This window comes from Sminthopsis crassicaudata, chromosome 3 (assembly GCF_048593235.1).
Source record: "Sminthopsis crassicaudata isolate SCR6 chromosome 3, ASM4859323v1, whole genome shotgun sequence".
In the NCBI taxonomy this organism is placed as follows: Eukaryota; Metazoa; Chordata; class Mammalia; order Dasyuromorphia; family Dasyuridae; genus Sminthopsis; species Sminthopsis crassicaudata.
In genome coordinates, this window is record NC_133619.1 from 266,397,296 (window position 1) to 266,419,132 (window position 21,837).

The following is a 21,837-nucleotide window of genomic DNA, read 5'->3' on the forward strand; positions in this document are numbered from 1 at the left end:
TTAAAAGCTTTTTATACTCTGGTTCTAATATTTCTTTCCAAGTTCATCTTGTATTACTTCTCTTCTTGAACTCTATGGTCTAGCTGACGTGGCCTCTCTTGTTCCTTGTCTTATCTCCCTTTTCTATTGTTACCTTTGCATTAACTATCATCCATGACTGAAATACACTTTTCCATCCATTCATTAGTCCTTCACTCCTCCTGACTCTTAATGCCTGGCTCTATCTACTGCACACTCACCTAGTCCATCACTTCTAAAGCTTTATCCTGATTCCTTCATCTTTGAACTTCCTCCCTAATTACTTTACATTTATATTTATTTCCTATATACTTCATGCAAGCACATATGTTATATATTCCTTAAAGGTGGTAATTATTTAAATTGTAGCTCCAACATCTAACATATAGTACATGTTTAATGAATGTTTGTTGACTTGATTATCAACAAGTGCACTCTATCAAGTATAAGGAATAATACCAAGTATAAGGAACTTTCTAACTTTCAATCCTTTATTTTATAGAAATTATCACTGTATTGATGAGGGATGAGGGTACCAAGAAGAGGTTAGGCAGGAATGGGTGAGGTTCCTCTCTCCAAGGTATAAGTTCTGGCAAAGAAATTTTGCTAAACTCAAAAAAAGCTTTATTGTTTAAAAAAAAAAAAAAAAAACACCAAGAGGCAGGCATATCATTCTCAAGAAAGAGAGAAGTGATCTGCAAAGAGTCATTTTCTGAAGACCCATTTCATGCATGAGTCTAAAGGAAGTCTCAGTGGATGTGGAAATCTTGCCAGTGGTCGTGAATTCCTCCAAGAAAGTTATCTTGCTCCAGAGGATGCATTTGGATTTGTAGTTCAAAGGAGACATTCCTTGATGATTTTACATAATTTTACAGAGCTGACTCAAATCTAGCAGTTTTTACTCATCATCTATATGTAAAATGATGGTGATACATCCATTTTTCTTTAAGAAACATGGATAGAAATAATCAAGTCCTTCTGCCAAAATTTGACTGTTTCCAATTTATGCTTTTATATTTACATTTAAGATAGTACTGACTTTCAGGTTAACTCATTAGAAAGTCATAGGATAATTCAGAGCTATGAAAAGCAGGAAGAACTGGTTACCTTCATAGCTTTGATTCTCCATATATATGAATAATTTTACATTCTCAAAAAAAACACCACCATCACAATGAACTTAAAATGTATATATAAATGGTGTCATTGCATTTTTAACAATGCTTTCCTCACAAATAGCTGTGAAACAGGTAGTACATATGATAAAAATATTGAAGTTTTGAAACACTAAGTAAAATTAACTCTACAACTATAAGACTTTCAAATGGGATCTGAATTCAGGTCTGGCTTACTCCAGGTCTAGTCAGTCATGAAAAACTTTAGGATCATCTATTTAGAACAAAAAGAAATTTTAAAGATTATCTCGTCTCTCATTTTACTGGTAAGCAAAGTAAAGCCAAAAGAGATTTAAAAAAAAAAAAAAAACAAAAAACCTAAAGTCATACGGTAGTTAGTTAGCAGAAAGATTCACAAGCCTCTCTTATCTAGTCAAAAAATTGGAAAAAATGTTAGGTCATCATTCCAAATTATACCCATATTGTACAGATGTGTCAGAAAGGCACAGTTGTAGGAAAATGGGAAAAACAAAAGAACAGTGAAGAAATAAACCAAGTAAAACATTTTGTGGTCAAATAAAAATCTCTTTTATTCATGTGTGATGCACAGAACTAGTCTATTGGAATCACCACTTACCCAACCAATGCATCCACAAGAAAGTATCTTCATTGGGTTTATTTCTTTTTTAGAGTTTGCTGCAAAGATTACTACATTCATCACCTTTCATTTTAGTCTTTTTCATAGATGATCAATTCAATAAACACTTATAGATCATCTTTTATGTGTCAGGCATTGGGTTAGAAAGCTGAGAATGCAAAGTTAAAAAACAAAACAGTCCCTCACCTCAAGAAAATTACTTTCTACAGATGAGAAACAACATGTACTAATTTAAATTCAAAACATAAACAAACTTGGGAGGAGTATTAATAGGCAGAAGGTAAGGAATATGAGGAAAGGCCTTATATAGGAAATAGTGCTTGAGCTGAGCCTACAGGGGAGGTATGGATTCCAATGAGGTGAAATTCAAATAAGGGATCCTAGGAAAAGCAGAAAGGTGAGGGGAGAGGGAGCGGTACAAGAAATCTTGTAAAATTTTGTAAAAGCAAGAGATTCAATGTCATTTGGGTGGAATAGCATAAGGTAGTAAACAGCCTGGAAACTTAAAAGATTTGTGAAAGGATTTTCTACATTTAATAGGAAAGTTTCTATTTTTTCCTAAAGGTAAGAGGAGGAAATAACTGAAGATTTTTAAATAGGAAGTAACAAGGTCAGACCTGCCACAGAAAGAGTTTTACAATATATGCCTTTAAGTTCTATTAAGTCCAGTTTCCACATGTGAAAAAAACTGAAGCCCAGAGAAATGAGCAAGACCACAAAGACAGTAAATATTAGCAGTGTGAATTTGAACTCAGATCCATTAACTCTAAATTCAGTTTTCTTTCATGTATCTTTCACCACAGTATAATCTTCAAAAAAAAAAAAAAAAAAAAAAGTTGCCTGAATTTGTATTGAGTCTTAACCTCAGACATTCATTTTTATGTAGATAAATGTGACAACTCCCACAAAGGAGAAAACTAAGAAATTTAAGAACTCACTGAAGCATGTGAGGAGATTCTGTACCACTTCAAAAATTTCTTATCTCAAAAACTTAATTTTTTTTTAAAACCATTTTTCAGGACAATGACATCAAAAAGAGTAGACATTAGGAATAATTGTGCATATGAACTATTTTTGCCTTAGTTTTTTGATTCAAGGGGTATTAAGTTAAAACATTAGCAGCAGTACAAATAAACTTTGAAAAAAAGAAAAATCAGAAAACCACTACATTTCTTATTTCAAGTTAAAGGTCCTTGCAAGACAGGCAATAAAAATTCAAATACAGGAAAATGAAGCTATATCTATTAAGAGTTCATGGAAAAGGGGAAAAAGACCAAAAACACATATATATATTTGTGATGGTAAAAAATTGGAAACGTCCACCATATAGAGAATGGCTAAATAAGCTGTGACATGGAAATAATGGAATCCTATTGTACAACAACAAACAATGAATGGAATGCTTTCAGAAAAATCTGGAAAAACTTATATGAACTGATGCAAAATGAAATGAGAACCAGGAGAACACTGAACATATTATTAACAGCAATATGACGTGATGACCAACTATAAATACCTTAGGTCTTCTCAGGAGTATAATAATCCAAGACAATTTACAAGACTCATCATGAAAAATGCTATCCACATCCAGAGAAAGAATTGATGGACTCTGAATGCAAATTAAAATCATACTATTTTTACTTCATTTTTTCATGGTTTTATTCTTTTCATCTGTTTCTTCTACTACCATGAGTAACACAGAAATATTTTACATAATTGCACATAAATAACCTCTCTCAAATTGCTTACCATTCCGGGAAGAAGAGAAGAGGGGAAGAGAGGAGGGAGAAAAATTTGGAACTCAAAATTTTGTAAAAACGAATGTTAAAAACTGTTTTTACATAATTGGGAAAAAAAATACTATTCTAAAAGAAGAGTCATCAGAAGTAAAGAACAGTGAAGTTAGCAGAACCAGGTAAACAATATGAACAATACCTAGAATTAAATGGAAAAAACAAAAATTTTAAAAAACCAATAACTGAATTAAAATTATGTTATCACTATAAGATATATAATTATAACTACTAAACTTGTCTTTGTCAATGAAATTAAAAAATACTTTTAAGAAATAATTTTAAGAATTAAGATACACTAGGGTGGCTCTCTGGGTAGGAAAAGAAGAGGGATATAATATATATATGGAAATGAAAGTAATGTATAAGCAGGAAGTTCCTAGTAAATGTTTTAAAAACCAGTTCTCAAAAAAAAAAAAAATATATATATATACACACACACACACACACACACACACACACACACACACACTCTCTCATGAAACACTTTTAAGTTTAATCTCCATAACTAAATTTTCTCCATCACTTTCTTAAGTCTAGACAATCACCAAACAATAAATCAAATCTAGATATGTAGGTTTGCTCATTTTCAAGGTGTAAATGCTCATACTTAAAAATTAATGAGGCATTTTTCGTCTCTCTCACACACCTTTGTTTAAGTAAAAAATAATATATTCTTTAAAATTTAAGAAATCAATACACATCCAGGGCCTGTGATTTCTTAGGTCCTATGCATGTTTCCACTACTAATTGACTACAAATAACAGTGGACAAGTCATAAAGTCTAATATTGTCAAAGGATTCATGAGGTTAATGATTTTTCCATAATCAAACAGCCAGAAAATATCAATGGCAACATTTGCACTCAAATCTTCTCCTTGGGTGGTCCAGTAATCTCTTGCACCAAGCACCTGTTAAAGTATACAAGCTGAAAAAGAATGTTATTGTAAGCATCTGTTTCTTTTCTGGTATATAGAAGCAAATTTAATATTATTCCTCTAATCTACTAAAGACCTAATGATCAAAGTCATGTAGATAAAGCATGTTATTCAAGGACATCCACCAGGACAACCTTGGAGTTCACATTTCCATGTTATTTCTACTCAACTCGTACATTTTTCCCACCAGGTTCCAACTTCACCTTCCCTGAAGGCACAACTCCACAAGGTTATCTTTTAGCTTTCCAACTGGAATTATGCCAGAAAATATAAAAAGCACCTTTCTAGTGGACCAAAGACTTTCAGGTCTCAATTAGAGGCTATTTAGCAGGCAAGTAAGCCTTTGTTGAATACCCTATAACTTGAGAGATGTTTCTTCACTGAAATTTCTCAAGGTTGGGGAGGAAATGAATAACAAGTTAGTTTCTTTTCAAGATTTTGGGATACCAAAAATATGATGCTGTAATTAAATGAGCAATATAGTAAAATTATCTGTTCATCTGCCAATACAATTATATGTGGACAAACAGAAACATCACCTAAATCAATGTACTTTGAAAGAAAAAGAAATTATTTTTCAATTAAATAGGGACAGGACTAAAAAGAGAATTCCATTGGTACTTTGTTACAAGCTAAGCAATAGAGATGCAAAGAAAGGCAAAAGATTATGTACCTGCTCTAGTTCAAAATCTAATGGAAAAGATAACATGACAATAGCTACATAGCAACAGGATAAACTGGAGATAATCAACAAAGGGAAGGCATATCAGCATGAAGAGGGACTGCAAAAAGCTTCTTGCAGAAAATAGGATTTTGGCTGGGACTTGAAAGAAGCCAAGTAAGGAAAGAGAATTTCAGGCATAGAGGGCTGCCAATGAGAATGCAAAGTTGGGAGAAAGAGACCCCCAAAAAGGGCACTGTCATGGATCCTATAGTATGAGGCAGGAAATAAGGTTAAGAAGAATGAAAAAGCAGGAAGAGGCAGCCAGCTGATGAAAAAGGTTTCAAATGCCCAAGGATTTTATGTGTAAACCTGGAGGCAATAGGAAGAAGTTAACTAGAGTACAGGAAACTTCCAGGTGTGTCATCTCTCTCTATTAAGAGAGTCGTCAGGATGTAGCAATAATAGCTTTAGGAAATCTCTCCCAATTCATACAACTAGGATGTATCAGGGATGAAATTTAAACTCAAGTCATCCCGATTCTGAAGTCAGGATAGAACAAGTATAATGCTATAGAATATCAACCCAGACCTTTTGTGAAAATAGACACATTTTGGAATCCTGCTTCTAAATCGATTTAGAGTTGGTTTACCTGAAGTTTGGAGAAAATTAGAAAATTACAAAATTGTTGGAAGATACCTCAGGAACTGAGTAAGTCCAACCCATAGTCAAAGAAATCCCCATATACTCAACAAATAATTATATACTCTCTATTTGAAAACTGTTAGAACAGACTTTTAAGACAAGCCATACGACTATGGGATATTTAAATGAAAAATTTTTCCCCAACATCAAGTCTGTTAGGCTCAGCTTCTACCTTCCATTCTACCCTCTCAAGCCTCAGAGAACAATCTCTTCTCCACATGACAAACCTTGAAGATGCTGTCATGCCCCCATTAAAAAAGAATCCTAAAATTAAATAATTGTGCAAATTAAACCATAGGACAACAAAACACTAATCAAACCTTTTCCTAATACTACTGCCATGGTTAAATGCTTACAGTTTTCATCTAAAATGAATTTCCAAACTGATGATAGCATTTCCTTTTGAACAGTTTCAATGATTTTAAATTAAATTAAATTAAATCTAGGATCCATCCTCCAGAGTAGATTTATTACAAAGTTCAAAAGGAAGAATACTGATGGTAACTCCTTTTAAAGGTGTGAACTCTGAACTAGAGAATTATTAAGTATCAGACAACCGATTTAGCACCTAGTAAAATCCTAACAAATGATTACTTGAAAATAATCAATTATCTGGGCACAAAGAGAGGAAAAAAGTCTAATACCTATTTCTGAAAATTTTTAGTCAAAAATATTTTATTCTAAGTTGTACTATGACTCAAACTACTCCTTGTACAATTCTCTATAGACAGTCAGATTTATCTAATGGGCGATTTGGTTGGGTAGAAGACTTATGTCTGAAAAAAAGTTATTTGTTATTTAAGTTATATGAAGTTAAATTCTATTTTATTTAAATTATTTAAGAAAAACACCCTCCAATATGGTATGTTTTTATTATATATCCACTATCTGCTAGATACACAGACATAAAATTAATTAATTAATTAATTGAACTAATCTCTACCCTGAAGGAATTTACTACTATCACCTCAGGATACAACAATCTGGTGGGGGGGGGGGGGGGAAGACTAAGAATTTTTTTTAAAAGTCACTTTCCAAATAGATCTATATCTATGCAAACCCTGAGAATAACTTCTATGTCCTTTAGAGGACATACTATTGTCTCTTTTAAGAGGTTCACAAAGACTGCAATTAATTAAAAACAAACATGTTCTCCTTACCACTCACCTAATTCACTTTGCCTAGAGGCCACTGGCATGCCCAAGAACCCAAGTAGTCAAGTTATTATTACTAACTACTGATTTTACATACTTACCAATTATTACCTGTAGACCAAAAAAAAAAAAAAAAAAAAAAAAAAAAAAAAAAAAGAATAAGCAAGCAACAAAAACCACGAGAAAAATAGTCATCAAAGACAAAAGGTAACAGAATAATTTAGCTACACATAGCAAAAAGTGACAGACCATGTTAGGCAACCACATTCTACTCTGGTCACTTCAAAAGTATGATAAGCTTTCCTGAATAAGCCACATTTTGTTCCCAGAATTCATTCTTAAACATCCACCAGAACAGAGTAATTTTCATCCTACTACCTATGAACTATTTTTAAAAGTATTTTTATAATTGAATTTCAGTACAATTAGTTTCCCTTTGTAAGTCTATTTTATACATGTAAAAATACTATTTTGATAATGGGGCCATAAGCTTTACCATATTGACAAACGGTCCGACAAATAGATTAAAGAATTCTTACACTGAAGGAAAATTATTTAAAGGAACATATTTCCTTTCTACTCTAATCCTATGCCTCTTTTTTTAAAAAATCATAACACAATAACTGATAATCTTCATTAAAAAGCTTTATGCTGAGCATAGTAAAATACAAAACAATTATATTAGGCATACATATGGTAGGGCCAACAAAGTCAGAAAGACATGGATGTTCAGAAGGCATCTTTTTTTTTTCTTCTTTAAGTGAATGTGACAATAAAACCTAATCTTAGATTAGATTAATTTTCTTACAGGACAGAGAAAGGTCTTTATAAATTGAAAGGAGTTTTAAATATTAAGTATATTTACACACTAGGCACCTAACTACCCTGTGAATAAACAATTATAATCAATACCACATATTTCCAACCGTAGAAAGGGGAGGGGAACACAACCTTAAACTTTAGCCTTGGATTAAACCAATTTGGGGACAATGAAAACTTAACATGCCATCAGCCTGACTTGCTCATAAAATCCTGGAAATAATATTCCAAAAAAATAGAATCAGCTCAGACCCTCCCTCAAGAAGTGCGCAGGGCCTGGCCCTAATATCAAGTCCAATTTCAGGAAGTAGGTCAGAAGAATGAGAATACAAAAGAATGCCACCATAAAAAGGTATTATTGTGATAGAATTCTTCAAAACACAAATACAGAAAAAAATGACTCCAAAATATCTATAACAGAAACCTCAAGAGGAAAAAATATCTTGGAATAAATCACAATAGAATTTGTCGAAGAGATAAAGAGGGTTTTTTTTTTTTTAATTTAGAAAATTTTTTATAAAATAAGATCAGTAGAGGAAAAAAAATAAGAAAATAAACAAAAGTCATAGAAGAACTGTGGGGCAAGAGTTGGGGGAACAAAACAGCTTGGCACAAGAGGTATAAAATTTTACCCAAGGAAAAACTCCCTGAAAATTAGAATGAACTAAATAGCACACAATGACAAATACTAAAATAAAGTGAAAACATAAGAGGAGAAAGAAGAAAAGAAGGAAAGAGGAAGAAGGAACAAAGATGATGATGATGATGAAAGAGCATCTCCTTGGCAAAATGACTGAGCTTGTGATTCAAAAATCTTAAAAGAAAACTGCCCATATCTCTTAAAACTAGAGGACAAAGCAGAAAATGAAAGAACGCACTCAACACCACCTGAAAGAAAGCCAAAATGAAAACAAAATCACAAGAGCCAAAATCCAGTGTCTGGGTTAAATAAAAGAAAGACCACAAGAAGCCAGAAAAGAAGATGCAAGTAGCAAAGTATAATCACCATAAAGTAGCCACTATTCTAAAGTTGCAAAGAGCATCAAATAAGATGTATTTGATATACATGGTAGGCAAAGAATATATATGGGGGGGGGGTATATATGTTTGTATGTATATACTGTGGGGGTGAAGAGAGGCAAACACAATTAAGTTTTAAAACAGAAAAACTTATCCAAAAAAACCTGACTATAATCCCATTGGGGGGGAGGGGAATGGACCTTTTATTAATATGTCTTCAAAATATTCCTTATGAAAAGACTTTGAGCTTCATAGAAACTTTTAAGTACAAATAGAAGATTCAACATGAGCAAACAATGATAAAGGGTAAGATCAATGATTTTTTTTTAATTTAAAGGGAAAAGTAAAAATATAATTTGATTTATGTAATAAAGTCCCAAGTATGTACAAATGGAGTTAAAGTAATATTTATTATGCCTTATATCAATACTTCCAATATCAAATGAACAAAAGTAGCTTTAAAAGGCTAAGGTCTTTTTCATTGCATACCAGGACTATCTCCAGTCATTTACAACTTGCCACTGGAGCCAGGTGGCTGCAATGAGAAAGGGAAGCTGTTACATAGTACTTCCTCACTTAAGTCCAAGAAATCACCTTCCTGATTTTAAGGTCCTCTTTGAGAAAAAAGGACAAACAACAACAACAACAACAACAACAATAATAACATGACCAGTTAACCAAGAAGGAAATGTCAACAAAAGTTTTCAGGAAATCAAAAGTACAGCCAACAAAAGAGGGGAGGAGGGAGCCTCTTATAGAAGCATCACAGCAATATAGAAAGAATAGTGGCCTCAGAGTTCAAATCCATCCTCATATTAGCTGGATAGGGCTAGGAAAATTTATAATCTCTATTTACAGAAAACTCATAAATCAGGGACTTCTTATAATCTGCCTAAAGCTCTTCACATTGAAAAAAAATCATAGATTTATCTTTCCTTAAAAGTTATTACACCTGTAATTACAAGAAATTACTAATTTATTAACTAGATTTTTACTTGAAACATAATTTGAAAAAAATTTTAAAGAAAAAGTTTGATGCAGTAGACAGAGGACCAGCTTCAGAATCAGAATAACCTAGTTTTACTGATCAAGTCACAGAATGCAATTCTTACAAATTATAAATTAGAGAAAAAAAACACAGGGTTGATGCGTACTGGTAGGATTATTTCCTACATTAACCAAAATAATTTTTCAAATATCACTAGCACAATTTAATAAATGTGCGAGAGGCAGGAAATAATCAATAGGGACGAGAGGAAAAGTTATTAAGAGAGAACTGTTCACTTTGGCCAATATTCAGAAACCATTTTCACAAAACATATGTTCACCAGTAAACTCTATCATTTCTTACTCCTCAGCTGGAGCTCTGAGAAAGTAAAACTTTCAATCACTTCATAGTGTTAAAAGAACATAGGCCTCATAGTGAAAGGTTGGAATCCCTTAAAGCCCTTCAAGCACAAGGCTGAGAAGGTTAAGGGAGCGTATTGACTGCTGTCTGGGTAGATGGTGCTAGTAGCTCAAAAGCTGATATACTCTTAACAAGTGTCCATTCATTTACATTACAATCCATTTACTTCAATAACCCCAAACTGAAACCTCTGCCATTCTAAAGTTCCTAGGAGGACAGAACCAGGATACAGACAAAATAAAAGGAAAATGAAATTAAGCAAAGACCTTCCTGATTATTGTGCACATCAGGTTAGGTAATAGCACCTAAGTATTATCTATGAACAAATCTGAAAAAAAAAAAAAGCTGGTAACATAAACTGCGCTCCAAGAACCCCACTTCAAAATCACATTATCCTTTCTCCTCCCTTTAACCACGGGTTTGCACATCTGAGCTCCATAACTCTATTTCCCCAGCAGTGCGATTAAACAGATGATTATCTACTTTTGGAAGATCAAAGGATCCCACAATAGTCTTTGCTTCCAATGTAAATAAAAAATGGGGATCCTTAAATATCTAATTAGAATTAAAACAAATTGGCAAAATACAACTGAGATAGTCATAAGTTGTCCAAGAAAACCAAAAGATCTCCAAAAACTCTAAAAATTACCTTAAACCTAGACTAACAGTTGATGCAACTATAAAAGGTTAACATAAATGTTTACTTTATTTTTTATATATTTCCACAAAGATTACGAATACCCTTGTTCCTATAGTATAGGAGGATAAATTTGGTGCTTTTATATGTGAGCCTATTCATTTAATACCTAAGTTATATGAGACTATTGTTTAAACCATTAATTTTTCATTCCCTGAGATGCTACAGCACAGAAAAAAAATTTCCAATTGCTTTTCCCTTTCATCCTAGCCTAAAGCCTGCTCATAAACTATAACTTTCTGAGGAAACAACATTTATGCATAATATTTTTAATACCAACACTTCTTAGGATTCTTTATTAACACTAATCAGGACCTCATATTCCTAATAATTTTTTGATCTATAGAAATATAATACATATATATATTTATACATACATAAAGAAGCACACATACATACACATATGTATATATTTAAATTTTTTTCTCCAAAATGTCTATTTCATTTCACTTTTCAATAAAATTAACCAAATCTACTTTTTTTAATCTTAGGTTTCCTCCTCGATTTCCTTATTAAGCCAAATCTTTTCCAATCAAAGGTTTATTATATTCTCACACTTTTCCAAATTTTAATTTTATTTCCAACAGTTATTTCAAATTATGAACCACACCCTTATTTTTAATCTCCAAGTCTAAAGTTCTCAAGTGTGATCTCTCATACAACATAGGAATCCTCTAAGTATCTCTAGCAAAGGATGCATTTAGTCAATGTTTTTAACAACTCATTTCAAGTGATGGAAAATTAAGGATTTCAGTTGCCACCCTAATAGGATTCCAATACTTAACTGGCTCAGTAATCTTAGACAAAATACTTAACCTTTCACAGTCTCATTTCTCTCTAGTAAAACAGGGGATGTAACTATTGTACTTATAATATTTAATTATTGTAATTACAATATTTAGCTCGTAAATGAGATAACAGAGCAAAGTAATTTGTGAATGAGAATCCTACCTAAATGTCAATTATTTGTTCTTCAATAAGAACAAAATTGTATTACCTCCTTATTCTATACATACTTTAAATCAATGTAACCTAAGAATGGATCAGCAATCTAGAAAGGTCACACCGATCAATAATCTCTGCCAAGTACTGTGCTAAAAAACCAAAGAAAATCAAAGTCTCTTTAGTGGTGGAGACAATATATAAATAAGTAGGTACTGAATAGGTGAAAAGTGTGGCACAGTGGATAGAATGCAAGGTCTGGAGTCTCCCCAAGTTCAAATCTACCTTTGGATACTTACTGTGAGATCCTGAGTAAGTCACCTAAACCCATTTGACATCTGTCAAATGAGCTGGAGAAGGAAATGGCATTGCTAGGCATACTTTTAAGTTTAATTTGGTAGAAGGGAAGAGAGATTGCAGTGGGAAGATAACCAGTTAGAAAACTCCTGTAACAGGTGACAGGTGATGAAAATCAGAAAAGTGGTAGCTATGTGAATAGAGAGAAGGGGGACATATGACAATATTGTGAAAGTAGATATGGCAAGATTTGGCAATGGAGTAGATAGCTGGACTGAGTGAGGAATAGATGACCCCAAAGTTGCCAATCTACATAAACTGAGAAAATGATGTCTATTACAAGCTTAAGCTTCGAAGTGATGAAATGATAGTATGACATCCACTACTCTGTTATCTAATGCTTAAAAACTGAAAATTTAAAATATAGTTAAGGCATTTTTAGCCAAAGAAAGAACTGAAGGAGTTAAAAGTCCTTGTACTAAACACACACACCTAAGTTCAAACTTAATTTTACTTGCAAATTTTTCATTTGTTTGGCTATTTTTGCTAGGGCTACTATTCCACTAGTGCCTGGCACCTATTAAAAACCCAGGTTTTTGCATTCCATTCCATCTCATTAAAGTTTTCCCTAGTTCAAATGTGAATCCATTAATATTAAATCATGTTTCAAATACGTACCAAATACATTCTGAATCGTATAGCAAGGATTCCCTCAAGGAGTAGCTTAGCTACTACATCCTTTTTAGAAGTGATGGAAAACACAAAGTATGGTGTTTTGAGTATTTCACATTTAAGAAGCTCTTGTGCCACTAGTACAGGGAGAAGGAAAAGAGTGTTGGGGAATAAAAGGAAATCAAACAATGGATGTATAATTCCAAGGAGATTGGGAATCTCCTACTGCCCTATGGAATATAACAGGCATGAAACAGATGGGAAAGAAACACCTCTAGATATTCAATACAATCTAAAGGCACTAAAGATGAAGTTTTCCTTTAAGTCACAAATTATTTTTTACTATTTTTAAGTGGTCTCCACAAATTGTAGCAACATAATATCTATTGGTCAATAAGTCTTTCCCCCAGATGAGGAATCAGCTGATCTGAGTTCAAATTTCCACTTTGCCAGTAACTACATTTATGATCATGGATAAATTATTTCCTGCTAGGTCTGCTATCTCATATGTAAAATGGACGTGAGGGGCTCTTAGGAATAACACCTGAAGTATCTCACAGCTCTAAATTTATAATCCTATTAATCTGGGTTCTGTAAAAATATACGTTTGTTTATACATGGAATCCTATATACATGCTATAAAATATAACTTCTAAGTATACTTGTTCAATCTGATCTTCACAAGTGATACTGTTTCAGATTCCAGTTTTCTTAATAATTTAATAACGTAAGCACAACAAATTTTGCAAAAAAAAAGAAAACCTTGCATGTTCATTATAGATAATTCAAAAAGTAGGAGAAAAAAAAAAGTACTATAATACCTTTTAAACCACTTTAAATCAAGTATAATTTCTTCAGCCTTTTCAACCACAGCATCATTGCTGTAATGTTCCCTCTACAAACCCTGGTGCCCAAGGAACATGCATACAAAACTGAAGAGTTTCCATAGGATTCTTCTTCTTAGAAAACACACCACCCCTCATCACTGTTGTTAATAACATAAGAATGATTAAGTCAACACATCAGGTGGTGCCCATTCATATCTCTCAACCTGGAAGTTCCCCACCTACCTGTGAAGTCTTGAAAACTAAGAAAAAGTAAAACTTAACCAATGTGCCTGCAGACACACACTGAGGATAAAAAAAAAATGGTAATTTCTTGTTCTTGGCTTCCACAAAAAAATTCAAAAATACATGGGGAATGCCAATACTGATTAACAAAAATTTTCTTGCCCACCTTCCACTTATATAAAAATAAAAAGATTAAAGTGGGAAAAGTAGGAAGGGGAGGATGATGTCAATAGTCAATAAACTAATTTTTAAATACCTTCTATAATGTATGGATGACTGAAAAGGTCACAACAATTTTAATTCTCATTCTCCTTATTCCCAACAAGGGTTATGTCTCTGGTTCTTGCTTCCTCCGCCCCTTTTTCCTTTTTCTGTTCCCAAATAATTTTGTGTTTCTGTGAATTGGGAAAATAGGAAGAGGTATTATTTGGGGGCCTCAGAGACTTCAAATTCTTGATTTATTTTCTCAGGTTCAAAATCAAAGGCTTTCAGGGCAGAACTCAAAACTTCTAGTATCCAATCTAGCAAATATCTTGCAGTCAGCAAATTACTCAACTGTTTTCTTCCTTTTTCATGGATATTATTAAAAATTTTTTAGACCTTGTGATTAACTTTTGTTTGTAAATACTGAAAAAACATATACAGTATTTTTTCCCTTTTTTTTTTTAAAGTAGTTAAAAGAGATTCCTGCAAAAAGCCCACATGTCTAAGATAACAAACCCAGTGTGCTGGGATAAAAAAGCTGCCTCCATAGTCTAATAAATTCAATTAGCCTTCACTCTGCCTGATAAAGCACAAAACAAGTTAACTTTATTTTCACAGTCCCATGCCATCAAAAGCTCCCTAAAGGCAGTCTGCCTATCTACCTTTTAGTCTTGCTCCCCCCCCCCCCTTTCTGTCTTGTCTCTCTCTACCTTTCTTTCTTTCTATTTCTCTCTGCCCCTGACTCTTTCCCAGAGAGAAACTGACAGACCAATCTTTGGATGAATAAAGATTAGGAGAGCCTTGGTGGAGTTTCTCCCCCTTCCTTAAGTCTCTAATTCCTTGATTCTTTGTGTATTCATTCAAGTCAGAGATCCCCCACGCAACAAGTCAAGAGAGTAGTACACATGAGGATTCAAAGATAACTTTATTGAATTGTGCAGAAGGTTCAAAACACACACACTTCAATCAGAAATAGGGCTGAGGATACTTAAAAAGGTGAGCAAATTAGGAGCGCATTTTACTAGGAAAACCTAGAATAAAACGGTTAGCAAGGAGCATACCCCAGTCTGGAGGTGCAGGGAATGAGAAAGCGGAGATAGACACTGGGTGATCTTTGTTCTCTTCCATTAAGAATATTACGCTGAGTTCCATATTTTGTTCTAAAGGCCCCCATACCTGTGCGTACAGGATGCGGAGATGGCAGTCCGGGAAGCACCCCCTCTTCGAGAAAGGAACATAACCCACTCTGCGCACACACACAGTGCCGTACACATGAAAGCGCATACACACGGGGGCACACATCTACAGCCTTCTAGAAAACACGCGGCCAAGCTCTCCCATACGGATAAACATAGGAGGTGTGTGTTAGGTGGCGCAGTGGATCCGGCGCCGGACTCCCAGTCATGAGGACCTCGGTTCGAATCCAGCCTCTGATACGTCCTCACTAGCCTTTAGACAAACCTCAAAGCCTCAGTTTCTTTATCTGTAAGATGAGGCTAAGAACAGCGCCTACCACCCGGGGGTGGGAGTCCCAGCGCCATGGCAATGCTAGCTAAGGCCAGCCGGAGCCCAAGCCCCATCACCACCTAAGAAGCTCACGGAACTGCCCACGCCCCCAAACGCCTCCACTCATTTACTCAGAGAAACACACGCACGAGCCCGTCTCCAGGCGAGGACGTGCACACGCGCCCTGGAACCTTCCAGGCGCGGGCAACATGTGCGCGCGCGCGTGTCTGTGTGTATGCGTGTGTAAGAAAAGGACGAGCGGGAAGGAATGAATGAACCTGGCTGCGTCCTCCCCGGACTCCTCCCGCCCCAGCCCCGGAAGCCCCCCTAGGTGGCTCAGAAGCAGGAGCAGGGGCGCCCCTTTCCGCGGCAGCTCCCTGGGGTGGGTGACAATGCCAAAGCTGCGGAGAAGACAGCGGGGATGCAGAGGCCGGGGACGGGGCGCGGGAGGGAGCGGCAGGAGCGAGGCTGGGCCGGGTCACTTACCCGCTGCATGGCTTTCAGAATCAAAGCCAGCTCGTAGCGAGGCATGCCGGAGCTGCGGGCTCGGGCTCCGGGGCGGCTAGGGTGGGAGCGCGGTGGGTCGCCTTCGTGAGCAGGAATTCCCCTGGAGGGGAAGGGGAAAGACAAGGAGGAAGGTCGACTACCTAGCTCTCTCAGCAGCAAAGGCAAGTTACTGGCTCGGGTGCCCAAGCTTAAAGGCTCCCGCAGCTGCGCAAAACGGTTTCTACAAGCTCCTCCCCCTCCCTTAAAGGGGCCGCCTCAGCATGTACCTCCGCCCTTTCCTCTTAAACTCCCCGCCTCTACCTTGGTCCCTCTTTGGTCCTGCGGGCCCCCACTGGGCCCAGTAAGCAGTTGCCAAATCCAGGTTGGGTTCCGGGAGCGGCCACAGAGAGAGGGCACCTCTCTCCTTCCTGCCGCCTTCGCTACCCCGCCTACTACTTAGGCTTCTGGAAGCCTCCAGCACTTACTAGGTCCTGTCGCAGAGATGCTCTCCCATCCCGGGCTTGCAGCTGCCTGTCTACCGCGCTTCCTCAAGGGGAGGGGGCGGGGAGGCCAGCAGCCGGGTTAAGGGTCCCAGCGGCCCCGGACACAAAAGCAGGCTTGCGGAGAAGCCGCTGGAGAAGTAGCGAAGCTCGGAGGGATGGGAGTGGGGAAGTTAGCGTTTCCTGGAGGCTCAACAGCCAAGCCACAAGCATTTATTAAGTGCCTGCTGTGTACCAGGCTCCGGGCGCACACCTTAAGGAAAGAAACAACCTGACTCATTAATGCGAAAAACAGTTAGTACCCGGTATGGAGGGAGGTCGAGGCAAGACCGAGCTGAGGAATACCCGATAGTTTCAGAGGAAGGACGCCAGCAGCGCGAGTGCAGGAGAAAGGCTTTCAGTGAGAGGTGATGCTCCTGCGGCGTCTTGGACTAAAAGAGACGCTGGCGAACAGGCAAGCGGTCAGCAGCTTCTGTTTATTAAGCGCTTACTGTGTGCCAGGCACCGGGCCTATTGGAGCAGGAAAAAGTCCAAGCAGGAAGCTGGGCTGTTGTAATCATTTAGACAAGAGATAGTGAGAAACTGCACTATGGTGGATAGCTGAGCGAATAAAGAGATTTGGAGAGGAAAAATGATCTATAAATGAAAATGCAAGATTTGGCGACTAATGGGATATATATAGGGTAAGGAAGAGTGAGGAGCCCAAAATAAAATGGAATTTGAATTAAGGAGACTTTAACAAATAGAAAATTTGGGATAATGGAGGGTTTCAAAGGAAAGATAATAAAAGATAAATAAATAAAAATCATAAATGGTTTTTTTTAATAATAGCTAATATATGTTATTTTTTAAATTTGCAAAGGGTTCTTTGTAAGTGATCTCAGCTGATCAAACCCTTGGGGAGAAAGGGTGTTGCTTTTATGATGCTCATTTTGCACAAGAAGAAATGTAAGAAAACAGAGATTCAATGACTTGCCAAAATTATACAGTTAATAAATGTCAGAGGTAAGATTTTAATCCCAGTCTTTGACCCTGAGCCTAACTTTCTGTCACTTATAGCATTCAACCTCTCACTGAGTTTGATGTTACTCTAGAAATGCAGTTTTAAATGTTGAATGGGCAGTTTGTAATGTGGGACTGAAGCTCCGGGAATAGGCTGGTGCTAGATATATGTAGATCCAAAAGTCACCTACATTTGTTGCGGTTGTTGTTGTTGAGCTGTTCAGTTGTGCCAAATTCTTCAAAACCTTACACGGACCACAGCCCATCAGGCCCTTTATCTTCCACGTCTTACATTGTCCAGGTTCATGTTTGTTGTTTCCATGACACTCTATCAATCTTAACTTCTGCCATCTCCTTTTCCTTCTGCTTTGCAGTCTTTCCAATGAGTCCAGTCTTCTCATGTGGTCAAAATATTTAAGCTTCGGCTTCATTATTTTACATTAATAGTCTGAATTAATTTCTTTAAATATTGATTGATTTGATCTCCTTGCTGTCCAAGGGATTCTCAAATCTTCTCCAGCACCATAAGAGAAGGTGTTGATTTTGCAGTGCTCTGCTTTTTTTTATACTACAGTTCTTATGACTATACATTACTACTGGAAAATCCGTAGCTTTAACTATAAAATCTTTGTTGGGAAAGGTGCTATCTCTGCTTTTCAGTGTGCTGTCCATATTTGCCATAGCTTTCCCTACAAGAAGCAAGCATCTTTTAATTTTATGGTTGCAGTCACAGTCTGCAGTGATCTTTGAGACCAAGAATATAAAATCTGACATTATGCCTGAAATTCTTCTCCCTTTTTTTTTTTTTAAACCAGAAAGTGATGGGATCAGTTGCCAACAGCTTAATTTTTTTGGAGTTAAGCATCAAGCTTTTTTGATGATAAGCTTCCTCTTAAACCTTATCAATTAACTTCTTAATTCCTCTTAGCTTTCTTATCTGAGTGCTATCATCTGTGTATCTAAGATTGTTGATATTTCTCCTAGAAATCTTAATTTTGGCTTTTGATTCAACCAGCCTGTCATTTCACATGATGTGTTCTGCATATAAGTTAAATAAATAAGGTGACAATATGCAGCCTTGTTTTACTCCTTTTCTTTTTAGTCTTTTTTTTTTTTTTTTTTTTTTTTTAATGAATCAGTGGTTCGATGTTTGTTTCTAACTATTGTTTTTTGGCCTACATACAGGTTCCTCAGGAGAATTATCTGCTTCTCTCATCCCTTTGTAAACTTGTCATATTTTGTGATCAAAAAATTTTAGTGTGGTGAATGAAGCAGAAGTACATGTTTTCCCTGAACTCGCTTGTTTTCTCTATAATCTAGCAAATCTTGACAATTTGGTCTCTAGTTCCTGTGCCTCTTCACTAACCAGCCTGCTTTCTAGTAATTCTTGGTTCACATATTGCTGAAGCCTAGCTTCTAGAATCTTAAGCATAACTTTGCTAGCATGCAAAATGAGTACAATTATTTAGTAATATGAACATTTCTTGTCATTGTCTTTCTTTAGGACCCGGATGCAAACAAATCTTTTTCCAATCCAGTAGCCACTATCGAATTTTCCACATTTGATGATTAAACTTATGAGAGCTAATAAAGATATTAAGAGAGAATATAGAGAAGAAAACCCCCCAAAAAATTGTGAGGAAACACTCACATTCAGGTAACACTATGGATTATGAACCAGCAAAGGAGACTGAAGAATGGTTAAATATGTAGGAAGAGAAGGGTCATGAAAAGAGAAGAAAAAGCATTCAGAAGGAAAGGGTGGCCAAAAGTGTCAAAGCCACAGATAGGTCAAGAAGCATAAGAATTGAGGAGGAGGCAAGGGGGAATACTTATATAAGATTTGGTAATTAAGAGAAAATTGACAACTTTGGAGAGAGCAATTTCAACTGAAGCCAGAAGTCAGACAGCAAAGAAAAGAGGAATACATAAGAAAAAAAGAAGTACAGCTTTTACTAGGAGTTTGTCTGAGAAAGGAAGGAGTTATAATAGCTTGAGGAAAAGATATGGTATTACAAAAAAGTTTGAAGAATGAAGGAGACAAATTATTTGAAGGCACTGGAACAAGAACCGTACATAGGAAGAGGTTAGAGTTTGGGAGACGTGAGAAAGAGAGGAGGATGAAGGTTGTAATCTGCTGGAAAACACAGGAAAAGATGGGATCAAGAGCACAGACAGAGAAGTTAGTTTTGATAAGGAAAAAGCTCAGCTCATTGTCAGAGACTGGAGGAAAAGGAGAAGACTGTGAGAGATGATGTCAGTGTTTTGAGATTAAGAGAGAGTGAAAAGAGGAAACTGGTTTTCTCAGTAAAGAGACAGATAAAGTCCTTAACTAAGAGTGGGGAGGAAGGAGATGGCAGGTTTTACAGAGAGAAAAAAAAATGTTTAGAACAATTTCTATGGAGAATGAAATAGAGACTCATTTAGGGAAGAATAAACTTTTCTTTGCTGCAATGAGGGCCCAGTTGAAATTGGTTAATGTATCCAGTCAACATGGATATGTGACTTCCTCCATCTCCTTTGAACTAGAAGTTGAATAGGGGCACAGAAAATAGAGAGTGGTAGTAATCCAGGGCTCCACTTTGCCAAAGGATAAGGAATATTAGTACAAAGAGGGAAGGAATTCAAGAGTGGAGGATAATACAGAATTGAACTGGGCAAATATAAAGCTGAAATTGGAGAGGAAAGTAAAATAAGCAAGGATAGTTCACTAATAAAATACTGAAGGGTAATTTTTTTTTTAAAGCTATTCCTCACTTGATAAAAAGTCAAAGGATATGAACATGTAGTTCTTATAGGAAGAAATAACTAAATGAAAAAAATTTTCAAATCACTAATAATTAGGGAAATGTTAATTAAAGTAACTTACCTATCAAACTGGCAAAGTTTTAAAAAAAGGAAAATTTTAAATATTAGAGAGACTTCAGGAAAACAAGCAAACTAATGTATCATTGATTGAACTGTACCATTGATCCAAAACTGTTATGGAAAGCAATTTAGAAATATGCTCAAAAAGCTTCTAATGTTGGGGCAGCTAGATGGCATAGTGAATAGAGTACCAGCCCTAAAGTCAGGAGGAACTGAGTTCAAATCCACCCCCAGACACTTAACACATTCTAGCTGTGTGACCCTGGGCAAGTCACTTAACCCCAATCAACTCAGCACAAAAAAACAAAAAAAAAACCCTTTGTCCCAGCAATACTACTATTAGACTACTAGGCCTATACCTCAAAGAAAGAGGGAAAAGTTCAATATTTGCTTGGCCTATCCAAGAGCACTTAATGTCTTTCCGATTATTTAAATCTGACTTTATTTTTATGGCAAGTGTTTTGTAATTTTGCTCCTATAATTTCTGACTTTCCTTTGGTAGATTCCCAAATATTTTATACTATCGACAATTATTTTGAATGGAATTTCTCTTTGTATCTCTTGCTGTTGGATTGTGTTGGTGATGCTGAGGATTTATGTGGATTTATTTTGTATCCTGCAACTTTGCTAAAGTTGTGAATTATTTCTAATAGCTTTTTAGTAGAATCTCTGGGGTTCTCTAAGCATACCATCATATCGTCTGCAAAGAGTGATAGTTTGGTTTCCTCATTACCTGCTCTAATTCCTTTAATCTCTTTCTCAACTCATTGCCGAGGCTAGCATTTCTAATACAATATTTAATAGTAATAGTGATAGTGGGCAACCTTGTTTCACTCCTGATCTTACTGGGAAAGGTTCCAGTTTATCGCCATTACACATGATGTTTACTGACGGTTTTAAATATATGCTTCTGATTATTTTAAGGAATAGTCCATTTATTCCTGTACTCTCAAGTGTTTTTAGTAGGAATGGATGTTGGATTTTGTCAAAATTTTTTTTTGCATCTATTGAGAAGATCATATAGTTTTTGTTAATTTGGTTATTGATATAGTCAATTATGCTAATTATGCTAGGGGATAATGTTGTAAAAAAAAATTACCCATGCATATGTACTGTCAATAAAAAGTTATAAAAAAAAATCAATTGTCATTGCCACTATCATATAGACAACCAATCTCTGACACACCTAATACCAAAAAAAAAAAAAAAATCTAAGTTTCCTGATTTCTAATAGTTTTTACAGTTGATCATAGCTTGACTCCAAGGTATATGCCATTAGTCAACTGGAGTTTTGGAAAATGGGT

At 35.8% G+C, this 21,837-nt stretch overlaps 1 protein-coding gene and 1 long non-coding RNA gene across 5 annotated transcripts in view; one reads left to right on the forward strand and one right to left on the reverse strand.

The window, feature by feature from the left end:
• The window catches only part of SLC5A3 (solute carrier family 5 member 3), a 72,989-nt gene extending 55,895 nt beyond the window's left edge, over positions 1-17,094 (reverse strand). Inside the window, exon 1 of one of the 3 annotated variants that reach the window (XM_074300698.1) lies at positions 16,164-16,392. The gene's annotated coding sequence lies outside the window, so the exon portion shown is untranslated. Of the gene's footprint in view, positions 1-16,163; positions 16,410-16,965 lie in introns of those variants that run through there. The other 2 variants (XM_074300697.1, XM_074300696.1) reach the window with 2 other exon arrangements.
• Positions 1-21,837, forward strand: part of LOC141561291 (uncharacterized) — an 84,786-nt gene that overhangs the window by 1,409 nt on the left and 61,540 nt on the right. The window contains exon 3 of one of the 2 annotated variants that reach the window (XR_012488011.1): positions 19,170-21,600. The exons of the other annotated variant lie outside the window; for it this stretch is intronic. This is a non-coding gene — a long non-coding RNA (uncharacterized LOC141561291). Of the gene's footprint in view, positions 1-19,169; positions 21,601-21,837 lie in introns of those variants that run through there. 2 annotated transcript variants of the gene reach the window in all.